This window comes from Alexandromys fortis, unplaced genomic scaffold (assembly GCF_014885135.2).
Source record: "Alexandromys fortis isolate MF-2015 unplaced genomic scaffold, M_Fortis_MF-2015_v1.1 scaffold_97, whole genome shotgun sequence".
In the NCBI taxonomy this organism is placed as follows: domain Eukaryota; kingdom Metazoa; phylum Chordata; class Mammalia; order Rodentia; family Cricetidae; genus Alexandromys; species Alexandromys fortis.
This window is the reverse complement of record NW_026067981.1, coordinates 2,492,213-2,506,867: the sequence shown is the minus strand read 5'-3', so window position 1 is coordinate 2,506,867 and position 14,655 is coordinate 2,492,213.

Here is a 14,655-nt window from a genome sequence, read left to right as displayed (position 1 = left end):
TCCAGTGACTGATGGAGGCAGATTCAGAGAGCCACAGCCAAACATTGAACTGATATTAGGGAGTCATGCTGAGAAGAGGGAGGAGGGATTGTAGGAGCCGGAAGGGGGGGGGGGGGGCTAGAGGCATAGCAGGAAAATCCACAAATCCACAGAAATAGCTAGCCTGGCCCATGGGAGCTCACAGCGTCTGAACCAACAACTAGGGAGCCTGCATGGGACTGACCTAGATCCTCTGCATATATGAGACAAATATGTAGCTTAGTCTACTTGTGGGACTTCTGGCAATGAGCGCAGGGACTGTCCCTGGTGCTTTGACTGTCTCATGGGAATCTGTTCTTCATGCTAGATTGCCCTGCCCAGCCTGAATACAGGGGGAGGTGCTTGGTCTTATGGCAGCTTGATAGGCCATGCTTTGCTGACTCACAGGAGAGGCCTACCCCTTTCTCACTGAATATGGAGGAGGGCTGGGTTGGAGGGGGAAGTAAGTGGAAGGAGAGGAGGGAGGGGAGGCAGTGGTCGGGTTGTAAAATAAATAAACATTTTTTAAAATTAAATTTTAGGTTAGCATATTGTATTAGTTGCCTTACACATGGTTATAACAAAAATACCTGGTAATAGCAACTCACTGAAGGAGAGTTTTCGCTGGGCTCACAGTTTGAGGGACTAGTCAGTCATGGCGTGCACATCACAGTGGAAAGAGTTCGAGGCAGCTGGTCACAACACATGTAGTCAGAAAACAGAGAGATGAAGGCTAGCGCTGCCTTTGTTCTTTGATTAGGTTTACAGTCAGGACCACCTCCATTAACCTAAGATAGAAAATCCCCACAGACATTTCTAGAGATTTCTCTCCAAGGTGATCCTACATCCTGTCAGACTGACAATCATCACAAACCATGCAACTCGTCACCCGATTACAGTAAACCTGAGGTTGATCCCAGGGACCATGTAGTAGAAGGAGAGAATCACCTCTTAAAAGCTTGCCTCTGACCTCCCCACGTACCCGCAAGCATGTACAAACATGCAAAGTAAATTAGCAAGTGGGCAAATAAATAAAATGTAATGAACTATCATGTATGCCAGGTAATGGGTTTCACTGTGCCATCCTCATACACACACGTGTCATTGGAGCTTACTCTCCTGCATCCCCTCCCCAACTCTGCTCCTCCTTCCGGCTGATTCCCTTTCTCCACACAGCTACTGCTCCATCTTCCGCTTTCTTTTTTTTTCTTTTCTTTTTTATTTATTTATTAAAGATTTCTGCCTCCTCCCCGCCACCGCCCCCCATTTCCCTCCCCCTCCCCCACATCTTCCACTTTCTAATTGGATGCACGTCTTTACCTTTCCTGGGTATGTCTGGGTTTGTGTCAAGTTGACAAAAACAGCTATGACAATGATGTATGACGTGTATTGATTTGCATATATTGAACCGTCCTTTCGTTTTTATGATGAATACCATTTGATTATGGTATTTAATCCATTACTTTACTACTATATGTAGTTTTCTAGTATTTGGTTATGGTCTTTATCACAGCGATAGAAACTCTAACCAAGATAAACAGCAAGCATTCTTAACAACTGAGCCATCTCCCCAACCCTCTCTCTGAAACCTTTTCACATATATTAGTTGCTATAAGCATTACTCAGAAGTATCATTTTTTTCTCTATCTCATAAATTTTGGTAACTGTTTCTTTATGTTCATTTGTTTCAAGAAAAAAATAATTTAAATTTCCCTCTTAATTTGCTTCATGACTCGGTGGTTATTCAAAATTATATGATTTGGTTTTCCTACATTTTTACAATTTTCACAGTTTCTATTATGGTTGTGTTTCATTTTATCCTATTTTGGCCAGAGAAGATACAGGCTATAATTTTGAAGTTTTTGATTTGTAAAGACTTGTTTTTATGACAAAACATGACCTGTTCTGAAAATGTTCATGAGACAATGAGATGAACGTGTGTTTTGCAAGCAGTAAGTGAAATGTCAGATAAGCCTATTGGATTCCCTTGTCTATAGTGCAGTGTAACTTGGTCAGTTTTTTCTCTGGCTGATCTGACTTCTGATTAAAGTGAGAGTTGAAGTCCCTGGTTATTATATATAACAGGTTCTATCTCCCTTTCTATATTGTAATTTACGATTTGTACATTTTGATGATCTGGTGTTAGACATCACTCTGTTGATTCAGTCTTTTGCTTACTGTACAGAAACCTCTTTTCTAGTCTATGTTTTGGGGTTTTCTTTCTTTGTTTGTTTATTTGGTTGGTTGGTTTTTGACTTTTTGCCTTTGGATTTTTGAAACAGGATTTCTCTGTGTAGCCTTGTTTGTTCAGGAACTTGCTTTGTAGACCAAGCTGGTCTTGAACTCAGAGTTCCACCTGCCTCTGCCTGCTGAGTACTGGGATTAAAGGCATGCACCACACCACCCTGGCTAACATTTTGTTTAATTGAGAAATGTGCCTTTTAATTGAGGAATTTAATCCATTTAACAATAAAGTTGCTATTGATGGCAGAAACCAATGGCTGTCACGACGTTGGTTGTGTTGTTTTGTGTACCTGCTGCTCTCTTCTTCCTCTCTTGTTGTGAATCATTGTGGTTTGGGGTTTTCTGTAGTGTAAAGCTTTGATTTCTTGCTCTTTCTCAGCTGTGTATCCACTCTGCCAGTGAGTTTGAAGCTTTTTTATGTTTTCATGATCACTGTTACCCTTTAAGGAGTTTCTTCAAATCTTTTGTAGTGTTGATGAACTCCTTCAGGCTTTCTTTGTCTGAGAAGGGCTTTACTTCTTCATTTCTGAAGGATAGCTTTGCTGTGTATTGTATTCTTCATCGGCTAGTTTTAGTTCTAAGAATATATTATCCTATCTTCTTTAGGGCTCCCAGACTTCTTTGTTTGTTGGTTTGTTTGTTTTTTGAGATAGAGTTTTTCTGTAGTTTTGGAGCCCGTCCTGGAACTAACTCTTTAGACCAGGGTGGCCTTGAACTCACAGAGATCCACCTGCCTCTGCCTCCCGAGTGCTGGGATTAAAGGCGTGCACCACCTCTGCCCTGTTTAAGACTTCTAATCAGAAATCTGTGTTGGTTCAGTAAGGATTTCACGTAGGTGACTCAACACCTTTTCCACGCTGCTTCTGAATTCTTTCCTTGCCTTTTGACTGATTAAATATAGCACTTTGGAGAAGGCCTCTTTGGTTTGAGTCTAATCAGGACTCTTTGAGATTCATTGGTCTGGGTGTTTCCTATTTCTCTCAAAGCATAGGACCTTCACAGATATTGTTTGTTCAGATATGCTTTCTGTGGCTTTCATCTTCCTGCATCTGAAATTCCATAATGTAAGCATTTGCCCATTCACTGGCGTCTCACAGGTTCTGTAGCATTTCCCTCCAACAGATTCCATTCACCATCTCTGATTAGGTTACAATAAAACCTACCTTGAGATGTAGGTAGTCTTTCCTCCATTTAATCTAGTCTTAATCATTTATTCTAGTCACTGAGTTTAGTCACGGTGAAAGATTTCTGTTTGTGGCTGTCTCTCTGCTGAAATTCTCACAATAGCTGTGAATTGTCATCCAGATGTCTCTGAAGTTTCCTCTGGACTCTCACTGATACACCATTCTGAATTCCACACTTTGTATCTCCTTCCTTTGTGTCTGTCCGTTACTGTAAGAATATTAGATTTTCTTACAGTTTTTTTTTATTTTTTTGTTCATTTCGTATGTCCCTACACTGATATCTGAATATCTAGTGAAGCAGGTGCCTTTTCCAGCTTGGGGAGGTTTATTTCCCCCCTAAGAGGAGGAGGTTTTCCTGTGATGTGTGCTAGGGTATTAGTTAGTTGTAGTTAGTTAACGCTGAGTCTGTGTCCAGCTGGTATTGTCTTGTTGCTTATTCAGCTACACTCCTTGTAAAAGGTTTCTACAGATGTGTTAGAGGACCAGACTGTGGGTGTCTATACCTATGATCGACATGGTAGGATTTTCCTGGGCGTGGGATGACTGTGCAGCTGTAGCATATACCTGCAGACGGTGTGAGGCCAGTGACTATGTGGTGGGTTTTCTTCCATGCAATATATAGTCACATGGGCCAAGTCTAGCCAGCTGTTAACAGGGCCACTGGGGAGGCTGCCGTCTTGATTCTGGTTCTGGGACTATCTCAGACACGAGTGTAGGCATTGCAGATTAGCCACACAGAGGGCATTCTGGGGAGGCTGCCATCTTGATTCTGATTCTGGGACTATCTCAGACATGAGTGTAGGCATTGCAGATTAGCCACACAGAGGGCTTTCTGGAGGAGCGGGGTCACTACTTGTTTGGTTTAGGGGGCCATCGCAAATTTATGATGATGACATTTGGGGCAAGCCAATTGTATGGCAGACTCACCAAGATGGGCCTGGCAACCAGCCAATAGCTGTCAGATTGAGTTTGATTATACACTTATTATGGGCTGGCCAGTTGTGTGGTGTGCTCTCAGTCAGGCAGGGGAGTTCCGATGGTTGTTGGGATGGTGGCAGAAGGACAAAGGTCCCGTAGGCTGAGTGCCTGTGCAGTGCAGGCACCAAGGCTGCTGACCAGTTATCTGTTAGGCCAGGCAGCCACACGAGTGCTACAAAATCTTTGCCAAATTCTCTTTCATCAGGTACACCTGTTTGGGAAAATAGAGCATTGCGTATGTTGGGAAGTCAACGTAGGGGCCCTGCTGCTAGGTACAGGCAGAATATTTGGGGTTACTGGGATGTTGTTTGTGTTAGCATGGTTGAATGACAGCAGTCTCTAGAATGGAGATGTGCTGCGAACAGTAGCCAGCCTCGAGATGGTTGTTCTCTGCCAGAGGACTTATGAGTCTCAGCTGCTTAGATTAGGCGTGAACGACATGAGCTCTGGGGCTGCATAACTGCGCACACTGAGCAGGCTTCCACGCTGCGTTCAGACTATGGTGACAGAGGAGTCTCCTTTACTGTCAACAGAAGCAGCAACGAGACCACATGAAGCCTGCAGCTTATTTCCTAGCATAGGAGTCCTGGCCCTGAAACGACGTTCAGGGTGGAAAAGATGCAAGGCTGGGCTGTGTTTCCAGACCCTGTTGGGGAATATCATTTTCAGGTGTGTGACTTTTGTTTACGCTGCATTTGTTTAACTCAGTGAAGTTGTGTCTAAAACACATGATGGTCTAATAAAGAGATGAATGGCCAATAGTGAGGGAGGAGTAAGGATAGGCAGGGCTGGCAGGCAGAGAGAGAGAGTATAAATAAGAGGAGGACAAGGAGCAAAGGAGAAGGCAAGGAAGTCAGCTACCCAGCTACCCAGCAAGCCACAGTGAAAGAAGTAAAGAAAGGTATACAGAATTAAGCAAAAATAAAAGCCCAGAAGCAAAAGATAGGATAATTTAGTTTAGAAAAGCTGGCAAGTAACAAGCCAAACTAAGGCCAGGAATTCATAATAAAGAATAAGCCTCCATATGTGATTTACTAGGGAACTGAATGGTGGGGCTCCCCAAAGGAGTCCAACGAGTAAATTGTCACACAGCAAATCCCCCAGGAATTCAACCACTTCTCTACCATTCTCTCACAGACTTTCCCGTTTATCCTGTCTTGTGTTGTTGGGGTCTGAGGTTCCAAATCAACCCAAGCAGACACAAGAGGTTACCTAACGGCAAGTTTCACTGCAGGGCAACACAAAAAAAAAGGAGGAAGAAGAGGGGCTGATCCATCAAGGTCACAGAACAGACTTGGGAGCCGAACTGTGAACCCCTAAATGTCAGCTGAAGCAAGTATTTAAGCACAAAAATCACAAACATTTGTTGCCACATTGTAGCCACCATTTTCATCGATTATGATTTAGAGATTAAGGGGCTTCCTTGAATGTTCCATCATTGTCAATCGATGTACAGAGCAAGCTTTTCAGTCCAACCAATCAGATCCATTTGTTCCATCTGTTGGGAGGAACCGCCATGATGTTTCTAGAGAACTAAAGATGCACAGAGACTCTTTCTATGGTTTAAGGAGGAGGTGGTCAGCTACTGGAAGGTTCCCAGCTCCCCCCGGGGCTTGGGGACCTGAACTTTGTTTCACCCTACAGGTAAAATGGAATCTGAAGTCAAAGGGGCAGTACTTAGGCCAAGGCGCTTTTTGTGAATAACTTCCAACATCAGAGTTATTAGTCCTTCGTCTTTACCTATTGCCTTCGGGAATGAATGACAGGTAATTCCATGTAGCTCTCTTGCTGATGTCACTAATACACTCATTTTAAACCATGGAAAATGAGACATAACTATGAACTCTAGATCTAAGTTTAGGCTCCAAGTTTATTAACCTGAAAAATCAACTATACCCAGTAATCGAGGATGAAGGCTGTGTTAAGCAACTTCCTGAGAAAACTAGTTAGTGCCGTGTTTGCATCATATGCTTATTTACTATTCCTTCAGCATCTTCCAGATGCTCACGCTCCCCTGCACCTAGAAATAGATTTGGTACAGTTTGTACCTTTGGACCAATGGCATTCACATAAGAATGGAAATTCATGCCTAGATAGCTACTTGCCTATTTCATGAACAATAGATGAATCAACAGCTAAACAGATGAACAGAATAGATATTTGGCATGACAAGGTGCCGCTAAGGAAAAGTGAGTCTGCTGATAGACTCAACAGCACAGAGCAAAAGGCTAAATTTATCTTCAGTTTGCACCAGTTCACCCTATTAGCACAAATGTTTTGTGCATTTATTTCTGCTGTTGCCTGGTTTGTGAATCAGGACCCAAACCAACAAGTTTCCCCAGAACTTCTTTACTGGCATCATCTTCAAATGTTTGGGAAATAAGGAAAAGAGTCATAAGTTAGCACACAAGAGAGCTAACCGAGGGAATTGCGAGGGCTTGGCCAGAGATTGCATGTCAGTGTGGTAGGAAGGGGAAATGGTGGCCTATAACCTCAGGGAATATTGCCAAAAGTCCACTCCTCTCTCGCCCTGTCCCGGAGGAAGTAACAGCCTGCAAGCAGTACCTCACTGTGGAGAAAAGCAAACCTAAAGCAGCCTTAGCTGTCACCCTACACCTGGAAGCAAAGTTTTCACCAATATCACCAACTTCTACTAAAACTCTTTAAAGCATTCAAATATTCGCAGAAATAAATTCTCTTGTGTCATCTGTAGCTTCAATATTGTTGCAAGTTAGCCAATCACATCTGTCTGGACCAGTGCTCCTTCCAAAAACAAAGTATAATAGATCACCAGAGCCAAAGCCAAAGGAGCTTCCTGAATGCTAATTAAATGTTAAGCTTTTTTTTTTTTTTTTTAAATTATTGTTGTTTTCAGGAAGAATTGGGCCTGGAGAAGGAAAAAGTCTAAAATGATCCTGCAGTTAACTGCTGCTCTGAAGGTTTTGGGTCCAACTCTGATGCTGTATTTATTCTGTTAACGCTTGTAATGAAGGAAAGAGGTGAGTGAAAGGTTTTGTTACCTGCAAACCCTGAGTGGTGGAGAGCAATGTTAACCTGATTCAACTCTAACATTTATAAAGCAAAGCCATGGAATTTGAGGCTACCTAACTTTGGGGATTCAAGAGAATTTTCTTTCACTTCAGATCCCCAGCTCAGCTTCCAGAGGTGGATGATTGGAAAGAGCAGAGGTGACAAGGGCTCAATCAAAGATCAGGTGCCAGAAACGCAGGCAGAGAATTCAAGAAAAGGTAACTGCTGGGGTGGGCCTAAAACACTGGCTCAGGGAGCAGAGGCTTCTGGGTAATGCACTGGCCAGATCTCTAGCATGTAATGCAATGTTGGCTGGAAGCAGTGACAATTAATGAATGTGTTTTCCCAAACACGTGAACATGAGGAGCAGCTAGAGCAGCCTTCGGAATAGAGTGCAGTTGTAACACCTGTCAAAGGAGGGGATGGGAAGAGGGAAGTTGAGGCAACACTTCAGACTCGTGCAGGGTCCTGGAACAGTTACAGTCAAATGGATGGAGAGTCCTTCAGGCACATCGTCTACTGTCTGATCCCCACACCCGCGGGAGGGGCCTGTGCTGTGTACCTGTGTTCCATCATCGACTGGAAGAAGCTTGAGGACCATGGCGCCTCCCTACAGAATTGTGTCAGATCCCAGAAGGGAGGAGCCTGGGGCTGAGTTCTGCAATACAGAAGGCCTGGGTGGTGAGTCTTCATGGGGTCCAGGTCAACTGGCATCATTGAGTTTCTCCTGCCCAGGGGTCCAGCATCCATTGTGAAGGTTAACCTTGTCAACTCCTGGAAACAAAAAAGTCTCTGGGCACATCTGTGAGGGATTATCTAGAACAGATTAATGAGATATTGTCATGTCAGGGCCCATGAATCTGGGACTGAATGAAGAGACGACAGTAAGCTGAAGGCAAACACAATCCCTCTGCCTCTTGCCTGAATATCTGGTGAGCAGCCACCTCAAGTTCCTGTTGCCAGGACTTCCTAATTATTATGGTTTGTACCCTGGAACTGTGAACCAAAGTAAGCTCTTCTTTATGTGCCTTTTCAGGTGGTTTTGTCACAGTAGCAAGACAAACACCTAATAAGCCCGTCAAGGACCATGTTTGTGGCAGTGTTCCGTAAATTGTATTTATCGGTTAAGGAATTCTCCTTTCTGGCTTACTAAATGTTTTTCTTTTCCTTCTAATAGTCACAAATTTTTTTACTGAGATGATTATATGGATCTTTTCCCATCTGTTAATATGACTATTAACATGGATATGTTAATAATAATAAGATCCATATAGATCTTGTAGTAAAAGCCCACTCTTACGTTCTGGAAATAAATCTAACTTGAGTATCAGGTGGCATATTTTTATTCAATGCTGCATTTGACCTGCTAATATTATGTTTGAGATTTTTCACAAGGGCGATTAGTCTAAAATTTTCCTTTGTTGTCAAGTGTTTATCTGATTTTTGAATCAAGATGTTCTCAAGTCATAATATTTGGAGAATAGTCTATATTTTTGTGTCTAGAAATGTAAAGAATACTTGGAAGGCCATTTTCCATTGGCTTCTTTATGGGAAAAGTTTCATTGCTCTATTGAAATTCTATGTTGAACCTGAGAGTTAAAACTAACACAATGCATACATATGCATGTATGCAACAATAATAATCAAAGAAAAAGAATCTAGAGTCTTGAACAGTTGTTCTCAACCTGTGGGTCATGATCCACTGGAGGGTCAGACTTCCGTTTCACAGCGGCTGCATATCAGACATCCTTCAGATCAGATATTTATTTACACTGTGATTCATAGCAGTGGCAAAATTAGAGCTATAAAGTAGCAATAAAATCATTTTATGGTTGGGGGTCACCACAACATGAGGAACTGTATTAAATGGTCGCAGCATTAGGAAAGTTGAAAACCACTGATCTTGAGGGTGTGGGGACTTGGAAGGACTTCAAGAAAAGGCAGCTGGGAGGGGCAAGAGGGTGCAAGGAGAAGAGGGAAAATGATGTAATTCTATTTCAGTTAGAAATTCATTTTTTAAATAAAAAAAAAGAAAGGGAGAAAAAAAGCCTGGTTCTAGTTTTGACAAAGAATGGAGCAATATGCAGATGAAGGCCAGCATAGTCTATAATTAAGAACTTTAACATTCTTGTTCAAGCATTAAATGTTAAGTAAAATGTATCTTGTCTTCAATATAGGAGATGTTTAGGTTTCCTGTTTCTTTAGGAATATCTTTGAGAAGTAGAAGGTTTTTTAAACAAATTTATTCATTTGACTGTTGTGTGTGTGTGTGTGTGTGTGTACCTGCATGTACATATGCATGTTTGCACGTGTGCACGTATGCATTTGGAGGACTGAGTTTGATAACGGGTGACTTTGTCCATCACTCTCCACTAGATATATAGAGAGAGGCACGGTCTCTTGCTCAACTCAGAACTTGATCTTGTGCTAGTCTGGCTAGCCAGCTGGGTGGAGGGACTTTCTGCTTCTGCTTTCCATGTGCAGGATCTACAGTGTCTGGCATGACCACCTTGCTTTAATGTGGGTTCTGCGAATCCCAGCTCCAGTCCTCACAGTTTCAAGGCAAGCATCTTACTCACTGAGCTCTCTTCTCTGCTCCCAAAATGTCTCCTTTACGGTTTCAAGTCCTCTTGTCTTAATAATGCACCAAGTTTAATCAGTGCTGCCCAGTTGTTCATGGCTGTGAAGTTATTCTCTGGGGGCACAGGCAAGCAGCCAGTGGTCACCCCTCCAAAAAAAAAAAACCCTAATTGTCCCTCCTCTAGTATCCATCAACTGCCAATAGCTCCTCAGCTATGGAACCTCAGGTTCTCCTCCTGTCTCCACATTGGAATATGTAACTGGTTTCATCTTGGGCAAATAAGGACAGTTGCTGTAAGTTCCTGAGTGCAATGTCACGTTGTGTTCAGAGAACAACGTTCATTCTTGTCATCTAGCTCTTGCAACCTCTCCACCCTCTTCTGTGATGTTCTCTGCATGTGGGTGGGTGTGGGTGTGAACGAGACAGACGTTCTGTTTATGGCTGAGCATTCTCAGTCATTTATTCTCTCACTTTGAGCACTCAGGAGTCTCTGCCTTTACCACTACCCCTCTGTTCATAATGCTACCTTACCAATGAAGAATCTCGGTACTGAAAATAAGCCTAGGTCTGTTATTTGTTTGTTTGTTTTTTTGTTTTGCTTTGTTTCGTTTTGTTTTGTTTTTGAGACAGAGTTTCTCTGTAACTTTGGAGCCTGTCCTGGAACTAGCTCTTGTAGACCAGGCTGACCTCGAACTCACAGAGATCCACCTGCCTCTGCCTCCTGAGTGCTGGGATTAAAGGTATGTGCATTAACTGCCCGGCAAGCCTAGGTCTGAACTAGGCACTTGCTACTTTTGCTAAAAAAGCATCAATTTCTCGCTTGGACTCACAGTTCATCTTGGATTCTAGAATAAGCAAACCTTGCAGGATGGACAGTTATCTGTGATGGTGAGGTGGGCTGCTAGAACAGGGGGGCAGCTGTCTTACAAGACTTAACCAGGTCTGCTTAACTCTTGCCCCTCTGCTCCAGCTCGTCCACTGTTTGAGGATAAAGTTCATGTCAGTAGTGTAAAAATGGGCTTGGGGGATCACTGAACCCCTCTATATGTTCTCTCCAGTGTGACCACATCAAATAAATCTCTCTCTACTTTTCACCATTCCCAGCAGAGGATAGGCACAGGATCTCTTGTCTGATTCTGAGTAGGATAATAGAAAAGTCTGAGTAATATATCTCAGACCACAATGCTGTTAGATACCAGAAACACGGACCTTTGAAATTAGTGATAATAACTACTATTATATCAGCAGCTATCATTTATCCAGTGTTTTCCAGTCACTTTCCTAAGTTCTTTTTTTGTCTTTCCTTTTTTTTTATTTATTAAAGTTTTCTGTCTCTTCCCCACCACCGCCTCCCCTTTCCCTCCCCCTCCCCCAATCAAGTCCCCCTCCCTCGTCAGCCCAAAGAGCAATCAGGGTTCCCTGCCCTGTGGGAAGTCCAAGGACCACCCACCTCCATCCAGGTCTAGTAAGGTGAGCATCCACGAAACTGCCTAGGCTCCCACGAAACCAATAGGTACAGTAGGATCAAAAACCCATTGCCATTGTTCTTGAGGTCTCAGTAGTCCTCACTGTCCACTATGTTCAGCGATATCAACCAACTGATTGATCCATACAACTAACCCATGAAGCTGAACTAAACTGACCACCATTCACCATTCAGTGATAAAAAAAAAAACTGGCATAAAGGGCTTTAGTAACTTGCTCAAGCCACACAGCACAGAGACACAGTGACGCCATAATATTGCTCAATTTGCTGGTAAACTTTAAATGCATGAGAAGGAGACCTGGCGTCACAGTCATTAAGAATAAAGCTAGAACTCGGAATAGAGCTCAATGATAGGACACTTGTCTATCACACACAGGGCCTTGTATTCAGCTCCCAATACTGAAAGAAAACAAAACAAGAAGGAGTTCTAGGTATTCCCCCTTCCCATTTCAGCACAAAAGATCAAGAGACAGAGGTCGTGTGCTGCTCTTGGGTGTTTTGACATGTGGATCCTCCAGGGAAGCTCAGATCTCCTGTCGATGAGGAGCGTAAGTGAGCCCTTGAAAGTATTGCACGGTGTAAGAAGCCTTAAGTATTCTCAGGGCGAGGAATCTTTTAAAAAAAACAAATCACAAAACACTCGCTTGTTATTGCTATCTGATCTGCAAGAGTCGCTCTCTCAAAACAGTTACCCTGGGTGATGGGAGTGTGATCAGGAGCATTGCCCAGCAGTTGCTGTTACTACTCAGTCATACACCCCCAGCAGCCTCAAGAGCCTTCTTATGCAAGAGGTCACAGACTACAGCTTGACCATGTGCGAGTTCCTATAGCTCTCCTAATTACTTCTAAATATCAAAATGTCAGTACCCCCTTGTGGTTTAATAAACACATCAATGAGAGAAAACTCCGGCAGTTACTGATGCAGACACATGCTTTCTAAGGAGATCTAATTTATCTAGAAGATTATGAAATACCCCAGAGCAAAGAGTACAGTTGTGTAAGTCGGTCCTTTGTTCAACATGCTTGCTATCCTCGTGCCCTAAATCCACATGAAACCAATCTCACAGGCAAATGTGGGCCTCACAAGCAGAAACTGCTGATGGCTCCCCAGCACCCTGACCGAGGCTGACCAGTCTGTATCAGTGTCTCTACCTAAACTGTGTTCGTGAAACTGCAAAAACTCATTTTCTTTGGAGTGGGAAGAATTGATTGCCAACCGAATAGTGAAGAGCATTTTAGATCCAGGGCCTTTTCCCGTTCCCAGTCTTCTCCACTTGCCTTTGTGAGTTTACAGGCATTTGGGCTACATCCTTGACTTAGCTCCTGTATTAAGAATAAAGAAGATAAGTTCATGCAGGGGAAAAATAACAAAGGAGGGACTTTCCTACAAGATCTTTGAAAAGGCGGACATTTGCATAAGCCATATTTAACCAGAATCTTTGTTTTATGTTTTTCCTTTCTAGACTCCCTCCTATTCTCCACCCTCCCACTCATCAGAGAACAAAGGCTTCAGGATGCCTCCTAGGGACCTTCCTGGCTCATCATCTTCGTGCCTGGATAATTACATCTAATGACTTGCATCTCCTGCTTCCATTTCCCCCTCTTAAATCATCAGATACACTTGTCTACCAGATGCAGCTGTGATTCTGTCCCTCTCTTGCTCTCGTTTTCCAAAGACTGCGGTACAAGCTTCGTGAGCTTTAGCTTGAAATTTAAAGCCCTGGGATGACATTTCTCTCTCTGCTTTACTTTAAGATAGTGATATTTGTCTGCATAGCAACAGGCCCCAGGAACATTTCTTTTCACTTCTCCTTTTCCCTTTAAAAAACAAAACAAGCCAGGCGGTGGTGCATGCCTTTAATTCCAGCACTCCCGAGGCAGAGGCAGGAGGATCTCTGTGAGTTCGAGGCCAGCCTGGTTTACAAGAGCTAGTTCCAGGACAGGCTCCAAAGCTACAGAGAAACCCCGTCTTGAAACAAACAAAACAAACAAAAAAAGCAAGGCCTCCCAGGGATATCCTAAGATGATATTTTAAGACTGGGCACAAACCCTTATATCAAAGCTGGACTAGCCAACCCAGCAGGAAGATAAGGGCCCCAAGTGCAGGCAAAAGAGTCAGAGACATTCCCACTCCCATTATTGGGAGTCCCACAAGAACATCAAACTACATAGCCCTAAGGTATATGCAGAGGATCTTGCTCACCCCCATAAAGGTCCATGTTTGTTCCTTTAGTCTCTGTGAGTCCCTATGAGCCCTGCTTAGTTGATTCTATAGGCCATGTTCTTGTGATGTCCTAGAGTCCTCCGGCTCCTTTGATCCTTCCTTCCAATCTTCTGTGGGATTCCCCCGTTCTACCTGTGGGTCTCTGCATCCGCTCCCTTCAGTTTCTGCCCCTCTTATAACAACATGCACAGATCTATGAATATAGCAGGAAATCATTAGGGATCATTTCTTTGATTTTTTTTTTCTTGTCAGTCATGTTTGGACACATGACTCTCCCAGGGAAGGGGAAATAAAATAGAATTTGTGAGTGGACTCAGTGCCAGTGGGGATAGGAGCAGGAGGGATCAGGTGGGGCTGAGGGGAAAAAAGGAGAGAGTACTGGAAAAGATGACCCGAGTCAGGTTATTTGGAGGCGGATGTAGAAACCTAGTGCAGTGAAAACTCCCTGGAATCTCCAAGAGTGACTCTAGCGAGTCTTCTAGCAATAGGGGAATGTAGAGCCTGGACTGGCCATCTTCTAGAACAAGGCAAAGCTCCTAGCAGTGAGACCAGGACACCAACCCAGCCACACAACCTTCATCCTACAATCTGTGCGGCCTGCAAGCTGTGCTGGGTAATGGTGGTACAAAACTTGTGGGAGTGGCCAACGACTACTCCAACTTGAGGTCCAAACCACAAGAGGGAGCCCACAGCTGACAATGCCTGGATGACCAGGAGCCAGAGGCAGGACAGCCCAGAGACCCAGGTTAGAGCCAAATACAGCTGACTATAACTTTTCTTTCAAAAACAAAACAAGGTTTCAGTTTACAAAGCTGTTTCACAATAACCCTTGACACAACATCACAATAACACTATGATGTAAACAGGTAGACTTCCTTATTTTACAAGCAAATTAACTAAATCTCAAGGT